The sequence below is a fragment of the Lepidothrix coronata genome, unplaced genomic scaffold (assembly GCF_001604755.1).
Source record: "Lepidothrix coronata isolate B3197 unplaced genomic scaffold, Lepidothrix_coronata-1.0 Scaffold143, whole genome shotgun sequence".
Lineage (NCBI taxonomy): Eukaryota > Metazoa > Chordata > Aves > Passeriformes > Pipridae > Lepidothrix > Lepidothrix coronata.
In genome coordinates, this window is record NW_016690323.1 from 1,748,781 (window position 1) to 1,766,477 (window position 17,697).

Sequence of the window (17,697 nt, forward strand, 5' to 3'; positions counted from 1 at the left end):
GATGTTGTTTCAGGGAGTCCTTGTATCTTTTCTTCGGGGCTCCTCTCATGCGGCAGCCGGTGGCAAGTTCACCATAAAGCAAGATCTTAGGGAGGTGGTGGTCCTTCATCCTGGAGACGTTCCCTGCCCAGTGCAGCTGTGTTCTCATCAACATGGCCTCAATGCTTGTGATTGCTGCTTGTTCTAGAACAGATGTATTGGTCACATAATCTGACCAGTGGATGTTTAAGATTGAACGGAGACAAAATTGATGGAAGCGCTCTAGGAGACACAGGTGGTGGCGGTAGATGACCCATGATTCGGAACCATACAAGAGAGTAGACAGCACTATGGTTCTGTAAATACTGATCTTGGTACTAGGTCCCAGTTTATTGTTTAAAGAGCAACTACCCACGTACGATTTTATTAGCTGTAGTTTATTATCTTATTTTTGCAGCCTGCTTTAGTGGAAAATCTGGAAAAAGCAGCAGCAGCACATTTTTTTTATGACTTACTGATTAAAGGTATCAATTACTAAAGTATCTTCACTACAGCTCAAAATGTCTTCATTTGTATTTCTCAGATGAAAAAAAACCATGAGGAGGAAACATTGCATTGTTACTTTAGTCCCTATATATTTTCCCCCTCTTGCAACAGATGTATATTCCTTCTCTCCAACAACTTAAGACTAATCCAATCTTACACCTAAAAGCATTTTTTCTTGTGCTGCAAAACCCTTTGGAAATCATGGGGCGTGGAAGGAAGAAATCTGACCCAGGTGCAAACCAGCAGTTACAAGGAACTGTAACAGTGGCACTGGGAGAGTGCCATTTTAATTATTAAAGGAAGTCTAATAGTTATGTTTTAGAGGGGAAAGAAACAACACAGTCTTATCCAGGCAATCGACTAAATTGAAAAAATCATTTAGTAGAGATGTATGAGCACAAGCTATGAAAACATTTTGCTGTTTCTAAGCTAAATATGGAAGCCATATTTTCTTAAAAGCATATGTTAAATGTAAACATATTTAGCAAGAGAGAATGCAGGTGGATGTTCATCCCTGGAACCGCATCAGGTTTCTTGATAATTATAATTTTGGCTTGAAGAATAAGTGACCTTGCCCATTGCTGGGATGAGTATTTCCACAAAACTTAAATCACTGCTTGCCCAAAAGACATAGTTAGACACTGACCAACAGCACAGCTTAAGCCAATTTAAACAGCTTTAGCCCTCTACTCCATCCCAGTCTCATATTCATCACACTGAGCTACTCCTCCCACTGTTTCCCAGAGCAAATATTTGTGCAGCCGAGCAGCGTGGCAGAGAGTAAAACCCAGCAGCAGAAAAGTTAAGACTGGACAAATAAATAAATAATACATACTACAGTTTTCACATTTTCAATGGCTCCAGCTCCCAGAGAAACATATGCCAAATCACACCCCCAAGGGGAGCACTGCAGCCAAGCAGGCTTGGGGTAGCAGAGATCTGGATGTAGCTCTCACTTCTGCTGGCCTCAAGCATGACACCAGGCAAGCTGCTTCTCTTTTTACACCCTGGTTTGGTAATCACTGCCTTCCTTTGTAACTGGCTTTGAAACCTATAGGTCTGCAAGGATGGGATAGGATGGGATGGGGTGGGACTGGATGCATCACCAGGAGGCACAGGAGCCAACTACAGCAGCACTCTTGCACAAGGGGCACCATGAGGCTCTGAAGCCATGTGAGGACAGACCAGAATGATATGCACTGGAGGTTTCCTGCCCCATGTGAAAGATACATTTTAGTCTCATAAAAACAAGCCAAGAGGGAGGTTTGTGACTGCGCTCAGCTTTCACTTTTGCATGGGGGGTGGGGAGGAGAAAATAGTGTTTTGTATTGAAGGGAACAGAAAAATTAAATTTAAAAGCTCTTTGGTTTTTATTTTTCTGTTATATTCTATACAAGTTCACGACATGAGAAGCCCTACCAAGCCCCCGTTTATGTGAAACCCCGTGGTACCATTCCTAAAGCAGCTTGAGATGCTGTTAACTCCTTTCCAGTATTGCAAGAGGAGATCTCACCACCCTGCTCTCAGCTCAGGCTCATACAATCAACTTGCACAGGCTTGGGGCCTCATCAAAGTCTGCCTCAAGATTGGATAAAAATCTGATTTAAGGAACTTCTGTTTTGCATTTGTTTTTGTAGGATCCCAGTATCTCGAGCTTTGCAAAATATTTAATCTCAAGCATCCCTGTAGGAAGGAAATTCTAATAATCCCATTCACAAGCATGGCAGGAAAGAACACCTGAGCAATGGATACACCCAAGATCACACTGTTTGTGTTGGAAGGACAACACTTGAACCAGCCTTCACCCAAGTCACCAAGAAACACCAGTAGCACTGCTACCACATTTTATTATCATAAATATAATATACATCTATCACGGCGTTACTGTCCTGGTATTTTGGGTTTGTGGACCAGCTCCTCCTGCTGTGGTAGGTGCCACATAAAACACAGAGGAACACTACTGTGGGTTTCTAATGCTGCCAGATGCATAATGACTTAAACATTTAGACACAAAGAAATCGCATCAGGAAATTATAAGGTAAATTACTCCTATCCCCAAGGAAAGTCTCTGCTAGGACATTAGGTACAGAAAAATTCTTGTAACTGTGTTATTTAACAACTTAATCACGAATTCAGACCATACACTTCTGATATTTTTAAGACAACTGTTTCCCATCTACAGATTTACATTTCCAGAGATTTTGATAAAAAAGCATCTCAAAGAAGAAATGTAGAACTCAGGGTTTTAGGTACCTGGAGTGCATCCCATGCAGCTATCAGTTCTTAATTTGCAATTTAAAAGTATGGTTCATTGTTGTTTTAGTGCATGCTGAGTATAGGTTGAAAGTAGAGCACAATGATTTGAGAGAAAGCAGTCTACTTTTTCACTGTGCTGGTCTTCTCAACTTGAGTTGAATTGTAGGAAAGGAAAGGTGGTAGCAAACAAAGTGCATATGAAAATATCACTACACTTACCAAAAGTTGAGAGGGAAAGTATCCTGGCCATCCTGTGCTTAATTGGAATCCTTCAGATAGTCAATGTCATCTTCTTTCAAATATATAAGGAAGTGTTTCTCAAGTCTGTGGTTGCACAAGCCTCCAGAAATTATGCCTTGGTACCAGAAGGGGCAAAAGAGGTGTCTAAAATTAGATTAATTCACAACCAAGCACCAGGCAACTTTAACCTCATCCATTATATGCTTTGAACCTTGCCTCCACAGTTTCCTAGTGAGGGCAGATTTGGCAAGGTGGCTACACAGCAACATCCCACGCAGCTAAAACCTCTGACCTTGTACAGCCTTGCACAAACTCTTCTTGGATCATCTCTAAGGTATTCCTAGGTCACATCTCAGTGATGACAAGCCTCCAGGAAAATCTACTTATATAGTCACTTTTCCTCGCTCTTTCAAGTTCCTTCCTTCCTCCTTTTGTTATAGGTTTGCCTCCGCTGAGAAGTAATGCTCCTTGGTATTTCTGAGAATGGTTTAACATGTGGGTATATTCTCCTTTCTACTGACAAGCAACCTTTACAGGGAAAGAACTGCAAAAATCCAGGTAGTAGATACAGCTCTGACACAGGATAATCTCTGATCTACTCTCATCCAGAAGCCGCAGGCTCCAGCTCCTCTCTAACACTTCTCTGCCAACCTCAACCACACTTTTTCCATCCTCTCCTTGCACCAGTTCTGGTCCATGTGGTACCTGTTAAACCTTCCACTGATCTTATTAAACGCATTACTGTGGCAGAAAGCTGACTGGGGTGGGTGGGAAACACTGGCTGCTCTTGAACCAGCTCAGACTGTGATGAGCACTGCCAGCAAAGGACATGGGACCTTCCTCTGTGGGTGGTAGTGAACTACTAGTCTGGGCCACCACTCAGGTAAATTTTCATCCTAAGACTCACATGTTTGCACAATAGTCACAAAAAAAAAAAAAGGCACATTACTTGGGGGATGCTTCAGACAGAGAGGAAGGACGGGTGCTGCTTAACCCACAGCTTTCAGATCTGAGCTAGCTCTTGCTCTGCCCTCCCTCTGCAAGCTACTTCCCCATTTATTTTGGACAGTGCACTGGAAGTCACTTAACATCCTATAAATACCCCTACCAGTAGGTATGACAGAAGTCACACTGATAAACCCACAGCTCTAAGGCAAGTCATGCAAAGAAATTAAAATAAAGACAGGACAAATTTATATCCTATATTTCTTCTCTCACTGAGCTTTAGACTGCACAAAAATCATGAAACAAAAGTAATTAATGATGATCTGAAAATATTTGCAAAATACATGCAACGTTACCCATTTTTCTCAGATGACAGACAGGAGAAATCATCATGCCTCACCTAATCTTATCATTAACCACAGTCAGACAGGCAGCTAAAACTCCTGTATCCTGAAATCCAACTCACTAATAATTTGCTACTCTCCAGTTCTTCATTCAGAGTCACTAAACTGGCCAACAAAAAGGCCAACATTCCTTACATCTCTGACTGTCATTTCCAGACTCTGTTGCAGCATGGACCCTACAACAAATAAGGCGACTAATCAGAAGGAAATGAACAGAGAAATTTATTGTATACCAACACATGGATAACTCTATCTGAATTTATTTTTTTAATCTAGAAGACCTTAATGCCTGAAAAGGCAGAAACCATTTCTGAAACAAGGCAGAAGATAGTATTGCTCTAATTAAGGTCCAAGTATAGCTTTGCACTGTAAAGGCAACACTGTTTTATGTACAGAACACTTCACTATAACATACTTGCAACAAAACAAAGCTAATATGAACTCATTTTTATATGGTAATACTTACTGAATATCCCAAGAGAACCAGTAAGGGCATAGCAATATCATGGTTTTTTCCCAAATTATCATGCAGTACATGTGCCAGCCCTGAAAATTCCTTTAAAATCATATACAATAATATACAAGGTTATGCAAGCCTGACTGCAGTAAGATTACTCTAGACCCTTAACTTTACAAAGGAAATGATCACTTGGATGTACAGCTGGTTTGAAAGACAAGTATTAGGCTGCCTATCTATTTCTATAGATTTGCACTGAAAAAAAAAGCTTTTAAGAATATACAGATTTCCCGCTATTGTGCAAGAAAGACACAAAGGTGAGGGGATACAAGGCATGAAGTAAAATTGATAAATACTGCTAAAATTCAAAAACACATGAAAGAAAGAAAAGTTTAGATTTTCCAAGAGTAAGAAACAATCTTTCCATAAAGAAAGTCAATTTTGATTCTTAAAGCAGAATGGCATTGAACATAATCCCACAAGCTTCAGATCCCCCACTAGTATACTCCTGTGTATAGCTGTGTTGCATTAACAGGATGGTTTTATTTGCTCTGGAGTCCTTGCAAGGATAGTTTTTAAGAATAAAAGCTCAATTTGAAACTATTATAGATGTTACTACACCATAGTCATAAATTTAGCCTTTGCTCTTTTCCTTTCTTACACACACACACAGAAAAATCCAGAACCATTTGTAAATATGTTGTTTTGTGGTTTTTCTTTTTAATGTCGGAATGTTGTAATCCCTGATACAAGACAAAAAAAAATCAGGCATATGAATGAAGATAAATATATACCAAGTGAAACTATGTTGTAAATACACCCAGAAGGAAGATAAAACCAAGTATTGGGTGGGTTTTATATAGTCAGTGGTTTCTTAACTGGGACACTTTTTAACTGACCGAGGAAGCCTCATTAAAAAGCTATAACTTTATTTTTTCCTCTTCTCATTTTGTGAGTCACTCATTACATTTTTGGATGTTGCAACACATTCATGAATAATAAACAGATACTGGGAAGAAGAAAGAAAAAAAAACAACAGTGTTCACACTGGATTTTTTAATATCTGTATTTATCAGTATAAAAATCAAGAATGAAGCTGAGATTTGTAGAAGTTTCTATGCAAGAAATGCTATTAATCACAGACAAAGTATTTGGTACACCCAGAGACAAGCACACAGACACGCCAAAGTTAGAGCACGGTGCTGTTAGTGTTGCTGTTATTGTTTGGCCTTTATACCGAGCGAGAGGAGAGGGAAGGGGGGAGGGATCATAATGTTCCCCATCAAACCCTCTCCTGAGAGAGAACAGCCAGGCACCGCCCTTAGCTAGACAGTTCTGGACCCAAAGCTGCACTTCTGCAGCTGCCTCTTTCTTTTTTTTTTTTTAAATACTTTTTGCAGAGGCTGCGCAGTCCCAGAAAGTCAGCCATGCTACAGGAAATTATTGTTGATATCTTAAAGAAGTACCAGGGAATTATTTATTCACATTTGTGTTTGAGACAATAACAAAAAGAGCTTCCAGTATTTGCACTTGTTGGTGTGGTTGCTGCAAGGTTTTCCACTGCTCCAGTCAGATGAAAAACTGCTGGCTTCTATTCCCATTTTTGTTATCCTTTCCATCCTACCACCCTATGCAGGCCACACTGGCTACCTCACACACTTGTGCTGACTCCCTGTAATGGTTGCAGACCAAATACATGGAATTAAAGGAAATCCAGATAAACATCGTTTTTAGAAAAATGTTGAGCTAGAGTTCCACAAATATTTTAGATGCTTACGAGAATGCAACAGGGTATTTTTCTGCACTACTCAGGATGTGAACACAAAGAGAAGCAAAGCATGTTTATTACTGCTCTTCCAGTTGCTCTAATTAATGGAAAAAGATAAAAGTGGTAATTTGAAGAGGCAGGAGAAAGAAAATAAATTGTGCAAAAAAGTAAGCTCATCTGAATGAATCAATTTTTCATTGCAACTCACTCAGGTAAAGACCTGGCTATTAAAGAACAGTTAGCTAGAAACACAACCCGGTTACTTGCTTGTTCAGGAAATAATACTTTAAGTAACAGGCTTACCTATCCAAATACATGCTACATTAACCAATTGGTGAATACATAAATCATGGAGAAGAGAGAAAACAATAAAAACCATAGGACACAAAAAGGAGGGGTATTGGGGAGGTTGGCACTGCAGGGAAGGTGAACTGGCTGCTGGAAGGCCAACATTTTGATCTCTCAGCCACATTTTGAGTCGCAAAAACAGCAGCTTCCATCTCTATGCTCATCTTCAGTCAGACAAGCAGTCCTACCAGCAAATCCTGTAAGATTAAAATACTGTGGGTCACTCCAAGAAACCAACCCATCACCTCTGCTATTGTCACTTGCCCATAAAGGTGAGGTACAGTAGTCAAACATATCCTAGAAGATTTCACTGAATGCAGGCAAGGAAGTTTGGTTCCAGAGAATTGGTGCTACTGTGATGTGTTTTCCAAAAGCCTCTTGGGAATCATCTTTCTTGGTTTTGTGGTTTAGGTAGCCCAAAACCAAAACTGGGAACCAGAGGCTAAGAAAACAAGAAGACGTTATGGGAGGCAGGGTTTCACAGATGTGATTTTCCTCCTGCTTTCTACTAAGAGGTCATTCTGTTATTAATGGAAGGAGCTCTATTATCCTCAAGTAACCTGTCATGGAGACTCCATTCAAAGTACTATATTATGTTTATTATTTCAGTCTAATATTGTCCATGTAGCATTTCATTATAAATGTTTAACCCTATAATCAATTTTGTCCTGCATATAATGAGGGTCCATCAGCTTTAAAGATATGTGTGCTCTGGAAAACATCCCACTGCAGTAGACTGATTTCATATCCCTCTACCATCAAGGGACAGATACCTAATTTGAGGAAGTGCTCACATTCTAGGATGGCAGCCTAAATTCAGAGTGTTTCATCCACTGCTTCTCTGTAACTAATTTTATTTCTTGAACTTTTCCTTTTAATGCTCCCCCATTTTAGCAAGATGCATTAGAAATGTTTTCCAGCTTTGCATATCAGACAAAAATATACCACTTGTGACTGTGGTCACAGAAGCCTTCCTGTGTGAGTAACTGAAGAGTAACATCAAACTAATTTAATTTCAGTATTCAGAATAACAATAATTAAAACAACTTTCCTTAAGACAGCAGTCAATGAGCTCACTCAGGAAGGGGACAGAGTAAAGAAAATTACTTTTTTGGGGTTTTTCCATTAATTGTCCTCATCCTCGGGCCTGTTGGTTTTAGGGTATGATCCCTTGCTGCTTTGCACAAGCTAGGAGCAGCTTGCTCCCTGCTACTCTGTTTTATGAGAAAATGGAACTCCTCTGCCCTAAACAAGCGTCATTTAACTCTTTTATTGCTAATCCTTACTCGCATGCAGCAGGCTGTCGCTTCCCCAGAAGATCCCAAATAATCTACCCCAGGTATCCTGTGGTTCCAGGTGATTATAACAGGGTTAGATACATTATTTCTACTTACATTCTGAAAATATACTACTTTTCCCTTAAAATACTAAAATATAATAAATTTCCCCTTTCTAGTCAAGTATATTACATTATCCAGTGAATGTTTTCAAAGCTACACAAGTATATCATTTGTGCACCATTGGGGCAAAAGTCAGATCTGGAGGTATAGGAATTTTGCAGCAAAATTACACAACACATTGAAAAAACTCACTCGTAGCATTAAATGCTACAAAAACTAGCAACTAGCAACACCAGATAGCAAACAAGAAAAACGCTACTTGCATCATCAGAAAATGCACATTCACACTTTTGTTGAAATGGCAGCTGGATACTATGCAGGGAGAAAACAGAGGACAGAACACCACGCTTTGGGTACAAATCATCAGGTACAATGCCCAAGGAACAATTCACATTTATAGGCAGAAAAGAGCAGGCTGAAGATCTGATCTGAAGATCTGCAGGCCAGAGTTAATACAGCACAGACATGTTAATCTACACTGACAAAACAAAACAGAGGAATGGGGGAAACGGCATATAATTATTCAGTAGTTGTGTTGACACTCTTTAATTTTAAAACCACTGCCCCTTGTCCTGCCACTGTCTGCCCACACAAAAAGTCCCTCTCCCTCATTTTTATAAGCCCCCTTAAGGTACTCGGAAGCCATGATAAGATCTCCTAGGAGCTTTCTCTTCTCCCAGCTCTCTCAGCCTGTCTTCGTAGGAGAGGTGCCTCAGCCCCTCTGATCATTTTTGTGACCCTCCTCTGGACCTGCTCTAACAGGTCCATGTCTTTCTTTTGCTGAGGACCCCAGAGCTGGATGCAGCACTCCAAGTGGGATCTTGCACAGAGGGGAAGAATCACCTACTCTGAACACTTGTTCATACACACAATTTCTTGCACTGAGCAGAGCAGAAATACACTTCTGCTAGCTGTGCTTGCACAAGACCCGAGAAGATGACTACTCGTCACCCATTTATTTTCACTTTTATTAAACACCCAAAGACCTGAAATCCTCTGGAAAAAAAAATCCCTACTGAGATAAAATAGAGCTGGTGGCAGGGAGCTAATTCATATACTCTTTTTTCCCACGTCCCTGATGGGGCCTTATTGCCTCACTTTCCCCATAACTTTCTGCTCGGATCTGATCACTGGCACCAACGCCCAGCTAACAACAGCACGTGACTCCCCACAGAGTTGCTCAGGGCTTTCTGTACCTTCTTCCTTATTTGTAAAGCACAACAAAGTAAGCCCAGACTTAAAGGAACTGTCTAAAAGGAATTGGAAGATCTTGAGTTCTTGGTCACATCCAACTGGAAAAGCTCTGGTGCTTCACTGATGGCTACTGTTCACTTAGAAAATCTGATCATTAATTAGGTAAAAAAACTGCCTGTCGACAATTTTTGCTCTTCATCTCCTCAAAACACAATGTTCAAAGAACAAGGCAAAAAAAATTTAAGCTGTGAATACAGATAACTGCTCTTCAATGTTATTTGGTAGCAGTGTTCAGATTTCAGTCCATTGGTAGCAGCATCGGATTTGAGTCCATTTTCCTCACATTTAGTAAAATGTAACACTTTGTTTTTAAAAAGGTCACAAAAAAATCCTTCACTAAACAAATGTCCACTAAGTTGGATGAGAGAAATGCAAATTTCTCACTACGGGTAATGAATTAAACTCAACATTCTGCTGTAGGCACTAACCCACTCCCCTCCCAAAAGAGCAAAATAATGATAAAAGTATCATTAAAGTAAATTTAATCTTAAAGACATGAAAACTATTTAACATAACAGATATGTCCTGGAAAAATTTCACAAAAGGTCATTTGCAAAGAATATAAAAGTATATTTCTGTCTCTCACCATCATAGCTGTAGTATATTTATGGTCAAAAGCCAGTTCACTCATTCATTAAAATATTACATCTGTAATGGTTGTAATGGTAACAGTTGAAAGTTGAAATTGAAAAATTCTTCATAATACTTTTACAAATCCTAAAGACCAAATCTGTTAACCCATAAAATTAATTCAACTAGGAAAACCTAAAAAAACCATTTAGGTTTGTTTTGGGTGGCTCAAGATGAAGATTTCACTTGAAAAGTCATCCAATGAAAGACAGATGCACAGAGCACATGGATATGCAAATATGTAAGAAAAGAGCTCAGCACAACCACAGAGGAGGTAAGCAGGTGCTGGGGGGACCTGTTCTCTGCACAAAATTACGTGGTGGTATAATTTCCCTCTACAAGAAGGAAACATAAAAGTAAAATGCTGGCACAAGTCTGCCAGCACAAGGCTGGAGAAAGCCTTACAGTTCTATAGATCCCAGATACATCTCATTGCTAACATCTCCACTAACACATCAATAATTTCCTCAACCCTTCCCCCAGCAGCTTCTCGGTTCAGTCACCGGAACCTGCCACAGCTTTGCCACCTATGCTCCTCAGTCCATTTTGAGGGAAATAAATCTATTATTTTTACCAGGTAAGGTAAGCAAAATAATTTTGGCAGAAACAGAAGGGTTCCTGTGTTCAGCTGGCAGGTTGGGGGGCAGTAAATGCAGGCAGAAGAAGAATGACAAGCTGCTGGGGAGTGAGTGATGAAGAAGACAGCAACCATCACAGCTATGGACTATGCTCTAGAGATTCATTGTTCCTTAGACAACACATTACTATTACAACATAATTGGATGTTGGATTCAAAAACAAGAAGGCTGGATCAGTCAGTATTCCTACAGCAGTACACGAACACTAACTACTGTCACCATCCTTTTCTGACTAGTCTCGCTGTCCTCTTAGCCACAATACCACTTGTCCTGTCATTTATCTTAAAAAATACCAAATCCCATGACACAGGGTAGCATAACCTACTCAACTCTTCAGCAGTTTAAAGTGGTGACAAAGTCCGCTCTTTCAGTTTCCCTCAAAACAAATATATCTGCTGTAATTCTCTTGATAAATGTCAGACCTTGAAAACAACAGACTCTGCGATTTCTCCTTGAACTTCTCCTCTTAACAAAATTAAACAGCACAGAACAGACGCCAGGATGCTGTTCAATTCCACCCCTGCCTGAAAAAGGTCTCTCAAGGTCTGCAACAAGTTGCAGAATCCTACAACTTTCCACCAGCAGTTCCACTGCTCCACCACCAGCTCATGCCCTTCCCCAAAGAGCCCAAACACACCCCAAAAGCAATTAAATTAATTCTGGGGAGTGGCAAAATTACATCTTCAGTGGCCACAGATGTGCTGGATTAGAGACCACATGGAAAGTTTGTACATACACAGCAGGTACAGAGTAATACACTCAATAAAAACACCTAACTCTTGACTATCCTGATTGTAGTTACATTTGGCAGTGGTGAAGGAGAAACCAAACCTGACAAACGTAACAGTCTTACTACTATTTCCAGCTTTGTTAATTTGGTTGTCTGGGTGCATAACTGTCACACACACGCATACACACAATTTGTGCTATTAAGCATACAAACAGTAAGGAATATAGCTCAACCATTTAATAGTATTATGTTCAAATTTGATATGCCCCTAAAAGGGATGTTAGCCACTTAACAATGCTGAAAACTTTAATCTCAGCCTCAAACATTGTTTCACCTCACAGCCAGGAAGGGATTCAAACTCACTAAATATTACAAACCCAGTAAAATGTCACAAAGTGTCAAACTATAACTCATGACTGCAAACCAAGTTTTATCCAACTACTGAAACATCAAAATAGAATTCAAAAGTTACTGTTGGTTCTTTGATTTTGCCACTTTTTGAGAAGAAATTTATTAAATAACCTAACTAGAGCCCTTAAAAACTGAAAAGATCCAATCTGATTTGTACTTTGTTATCGAGTTGGATCCTGTATGTCCTCGAAATCAATAGTGCATTATCATTAACTCCAATGCATGTAGCAACAGGCATATGGGCCAAACCCTTGAAGGCTGTACTGTCTTTATTTTCTCAAACATGCACATCTCAGTAGGGCAGATGAGGAAAGTGTATTTAAAAATCACGTTTGAGAGCGGTGCTTTAGTGCTTATGTATTTCCAAGTCAGCAGAAACACTCATATTTTCAAAATCCTGATTTACAAGAACTTGGTCTCGACTTCCAGTTTTCCTCAACAAGAAAACTTACAGTAAACTCATCTTATATAAAAAATGCAATTCGTTACCTTAAAACATTCCTAGGACATTTTAAAGTGTGAATCAAAAAGCCAAATCAAAACCACTGTGTGAAATACTGAACATCAGAATTTTGATCCTATTTACCCTAGAGTAGGTGCAATAAAATAAATTTTCTACAGAAAGAAATACTTCTACACTTAGAGTATATTTGTTCTAGTTCAGCTGCCAAAGGAAAAAAATGTGTCTGTTTGTTATATTAAAAAGAATGAACTATGGAATTATAAAACATCATCTCATAGCCATCTAGGCTGAAGTGCAATTCCCAGGCCAAATTAAACCTTCAGCTTTACTGCGAAGCTGCCTGAAAAGGAGAATTGCAGGTAATGCTTCAACTTGATTCAAGCAGTCAGTCATGTTTCACGTGACAAAATGATTTCACCATCATAACTTTTGTTTCAGTGACTGCCGGGGGTACTAAGCTGCCAAGCCATACACACACATTCTGTCTCTGTCCACTCCTACAGGAGATCTGGCAGCAGGAGGGGCGTGCCTGAAGGACAGAGAGGTGGTTAAGGGGAGAGCACTGAGCAGCTGACCTCTGAATAGTGAGCAACATCCTTGCCTGTTTAATGGCAGGGAAAATTTTTTCGGCCCTGAATATAACTGTCAGCATCCCAAACAAAGAAAGATGAAACACCAACCTGGGAATACGAGGGGACTCTGTAAATGAGGAGCCGATATTCTGTCTCCAGCTGCCACCAGATGATGAAGCTCTGGAGGAAAGTACACAATAATTAATCATAATCCCAGAAGTCAAATTAGGTACCAAGAAAAAATGGTCCTCCTGACCCAAGAGAAAACCATTCAGGTTCTGAAGCATGATATTTTATTCTAATTTTGCCAAAGTAGCAACACGTGCTACAATACACAGAAGGCACTGCAAATAATCTTGGGTTTTCAATCTAGGGAAGAATGCAGGTGAATGGAGCACAGTTCTTCCCCTTTCCACACACACTGCAAATGTCCTCCACCAAAGCAAGCCAAAGCACATCTTCGAGAAGAAAACCCCATCTCACTTTAAACACTCCCAGCAACAGCAAATCCACTACAATGCTTTACTGCCCTCATGGCTACTTATTATTTCAAGGTACAACATACCTAACTTCATCTCTCGGACACTGGATGGTCAAGTAAATATCACGTATTTTCCTTACACAAGTGTATGATATATTCAGGCATCATTTCCCCTCTCAGATGTACAATCTAAAATTGTGAAGACTGGTCTCCAAACCCTGGATCACTTTTGTCACTTTACTCTTACTAATATTTCACATCCTTCCTCACGTGAGAGCAGCAAAACCAGATATGGAATTCCTGTGATCTTACTAATGCCACGTACTTTTCTACTTCTGTGCAATATTTATATTGCTATACAGCCAAGGGCTACACTGCAGTTGCAAAACTGCAATGAAAAGAAGACAGTCGACTATTCTGCTGATGTAACCACAGTCCTGGTTCCTTCATATGTGGCTGCACGAAAAATGCCTTCTGATGGATACTGAACATTTAAAAAAATTATTTGGAGTACAGCATGCTAATAACTTGCTCCCTATGTGCACAAACCTGTATGTAATGTACTGGTAACAATGTGGTATCATCACAAAAGCAGTGAATATATTGATATTAACCAGCCTTACACCAAGATCCAGCCCCTGGGGAACCCTACAAGAAACAGCTGCACTCCCATAGAAAAAAGGCACGCCTAAGTTCCTCTCTAAACTAAGAAGGATTTATGAAGCAACTTTGCCAATGTTTGTGGTATTTATTCCACAGTGACTCCATGGCACTGTTTTAAACTCACACTTCACTGCAGATTTAATAGATATATCAGGGACACAATATAGGGTGAGTCTGCTACAATAGAACAGTTGATGAATAGCTTAGGAATTTGGGAGATGTGGTTTTTTGCAATTCAAAACACTGGGAAGCAACTTGTTCTAGTTCTATTGTAAACTGGTCTTTAACAATCACTAAGTCATTTTGAAAGATTCAGAATGAGTAAGCCCTGGCTTGTCATTTATTTCAGAGGCGCCATTTTAAAGTTTTTAATTTTTCAGCCCGGAAAACAACAATGAATAATGTGAGTAAGGGAAGGCATTCATACCATTAACCAAAGAGGTTTAGGTTCCATTCTCTAATAAAAAAAAAATAAAAATAAAAAATCAGAATCAACTGGCTGACAGTTAGTGGATCAGGTAACCTATCAAATAATATCGTAATTCAGCACTGTATTTCCATGTACATAAACATATAGACAGTATTGATGAAGCTTGTAGCATCGCCTGTTAGGCAGCTGCTGAACACTTCCAATGCAATATGCTGCTTCCAGCTGCTTGTAACTTGGCCAGACTTTGACTGTTTGGGTTGAAATTTTCCAAGCTGAATGCCTGCCTCAGGCTAAATTTTGTTCCATGTGCTGTAAAGGTTAGCTCTGAGTGAGGGGTGCAGAAAGAGGCAGACTGTGATTACAAGAACTCAGCTGAAACACTTGAGCTGTTTTCAGAACAAGAACAGGGAAAATGCTATATGTTCAATGTATCTCTGGCAAACTTTAAAGGTTGTAGCACCTTTCCAGTTCCTGGTGACACATCTGAAATCTGACATGAGGGGTGGGGCCCATATATTGCTGCCCCCATGAAAAGTCCACCTGCATTTGGTCAAACATACAAAAACAAATTGCACTGTGTGCATTTTCAGTAGGTGTTTGCTAGGCCATGTTCACATTCTTCTCAAATCCTCATGCTGATCAGACAACGTAGGCCTTCCCCACAGCCATAAGCAACTTCTCCCCCAGAGCTGGTGCAGGACAAGGCTGCAGCTGGAAGGGAAGAGTAGGAGGCTCCAGGCTTTCCACATCAGGGCTGGTGGAGGCCACAATAGCACCAGGTACTTGAGACATGAGCAAGTACAGCAACACAGACCACAGCCACGACCTATCACCACTGGTTATTCTCAGCAGAGTCCTCGGTGTTACACTAGAAATCCAGCTGACAAAGGATGGTGACACACGCACACTACCCTAAGCTGCCTATCTGCTTTTTGGCACTTTTCCTAAGGGAAAGAAAACCTAGGAAATTGCAGAACGCAGTATTAAAAATGTGACAAAGACAGAAGAATTTGGGAATTATTAGAATTAAGTGGTCTACGGTAACTAAAAATGTCTCCTAGTGCTAATACGCATGGAGATCAATCTCTAATTGCAACTGACCCGGTCACATTTTTTTCCCCAGTGAAGCTTTGCGATAATTAACAGACAAATTCCTCTTTTTGCCCTTATTCTCTAGAGCATCACCACACATTTTAAATCCCAGAGGAAATTATTTCTTCTCTCTCAGGTTCTTTTATGGTTCTCATAACTACAATGATCTGTAAGATAAAGGATACTGCTATCCATGTTTTTTTAATATGGGAAATTAAGACACGAAAAGATTAAAGCAAAAAGTTACAGACATGGAGCGAGCAATTCTGACACTCAAAACTTGTATTTTAAACACACTTAGACCTACAAACATCTTCTATATGTCAAGAGCAAACAACCGCTCACTTCTGTTCCAGATGGATAAGTTCAGCATAACTGTGAAGCAGATCCCAGGGACTTAGGCCAGGCTCCGAGAAAATCCAACAGCATATGGGTGAAAACCTTTATATTGAAATCCTTTGGCAAAGGCAGAGGTGGCAAAATCCAAATCTCCAGCTGTCTCAGGCATGAAGCTGCATCTCCCTCCGCATATAACTGCCTCATTCATGTTACCTGTTCTCACTGCTGCCCAGCCAGAGAGCTGCTACACCTTGGAGGTCCACCTCTGGTTCATCACCCAAGCCAGCCAGGAAGGACATGGTGTATCCCGTCACAACCGACACCATCATCGTGCGCAGGCCCGCAGCAGCCAGATGAGCCTGGCTTTTTTTACAATTCCTGAGCACTTCCCTTTGCAAACTTAGCACCGACGGGGTAGGGCTGGGCAGGGCAGGGCGGAGAGGTAGTAAATGTATAGAATAGTGTATAGAGATCAGCGACATCCACTGGGTGGCAGACGTTTCACGTCCAGAGACGTACATATACAGAGGTATACAAACAGAAGCTCCTAAATACTGGGCTTGTTCCCTGTCTCAGAAGCAGCAACTGAACAGGCAGGGTAAAAAAAATAAATAAATAAAATTAAAAATGCCGCGGAGCAAGGTTAACATATTCTGCCTCCATTTTAACACCAGCTTCTTGTCCACAGTGCTGAGGCACTGGAACTGTTCTGGCACTCGAGGGCCAGGGTTGTGCAGACTCATGGTGCCCCACATCCCTTCTGTAGGTGGGTACCCTCATGCAAGGCGACAGGGACCTTGTGAGTCTTCAGAGTCTCTGCTGCCCTAATTAACGAGTAATGCCTACAAAGGCCAAAAACTCGAGGTGGGGGGGAGAGGGAGGAATTGTTTTGGACTAATAGCTGTAAATGTGTCCACGTGTGTAAGCAGCTAAGTTTTAAAGTTCAAAGAAAAATAAAAAGCTAGTATATTCCATGTATTTCCACTTAGCATCTAAACAGAACCATTTCAAAAGTTGTTTAGATGTTTCCGCAGAAGAGGCTGTGAACCAAATTTCAACCCAGTGCATATTTTTATAACCAAGCTGTAAACTACATAAAAACTACACTTATAATGGAAATGCTGACAAATGCATAACTCCTGCAGCTAGCTATGACAGTCTGACCACAAGCCCTCCTTCAGGAAAAAGCAACTTTACCTCCCACCTCCTTTCGCAGGCAGCTCGACAGCAAGCTGGGGTGGAGGGTGATATGCACAGGTACCTCTGCCTTATCCTTGTACGATGGATCGAGGCAACTTCTTACAACCCGTGTTTCCCACATGTTGAATGAGCCACCTCCTGTTTTTGCCATAAACAACCGGAGGGCCTCTTACAGCCATGACTCACTCCGCAGGCTTCTCCTCCACCCCTGTGCGTGACTGTAGCAAACAGGCTGCCAGCTGCAGCCGGTGAATTAACAGGACTTTTTTCGCAGAACCGCGGGGAGATCAGTCACACAGGGCGGGGGGCGCGGAGGTGGTGGTGTGGAATACCAGCCCGGGGTGAGTTGTATTTGGGGAGGGAAGCAGCAGAGGAGGCGACCCGGGGACGCCCGTGCGCGACCGTGTCGTCCCCGTCCCCCCGCCCCGGGACGGCGCCCCTTGGCTCCCCC

The 17,697-nt window shown here is 40.9% G+C and overlaps 1 protein-coding gene across 2 annotated transcripts in view; it reads right to left on the reverse strand.

The window, feature by feature from the left end:
* The window catches only part of ELF1 (E74 like ETS transcription factor 1), an 84,288-nt gene extending 66,910 nt beyond the window's left edge, over nucleotides 1-17,378 (reverse strand). The window contains exons 1-3 of one of the 2 annotated variants that reach the window (XM_017827820.1): nucleotides 17,308-17,378; nucleotides 13,150-13,221; nucleotides 3,001-3,136 (exon numbers count right to left, since the gene is read on the reverse strand). The gene's annotated coding sequence lies outside the window, so the exon portion shown is untranslated. Of the gene's footprint in view, nucleotides 1-3,000; nucleotides 3,137-13,149; nucleotides 13,222-17,307 lie in introns of those variants that run through there. The other variant, XM_017827819.1, reaches the window with a different exon arrangement.
* Nucleotides 17,379-17,697: the final 319 nt, after the last annotated feature.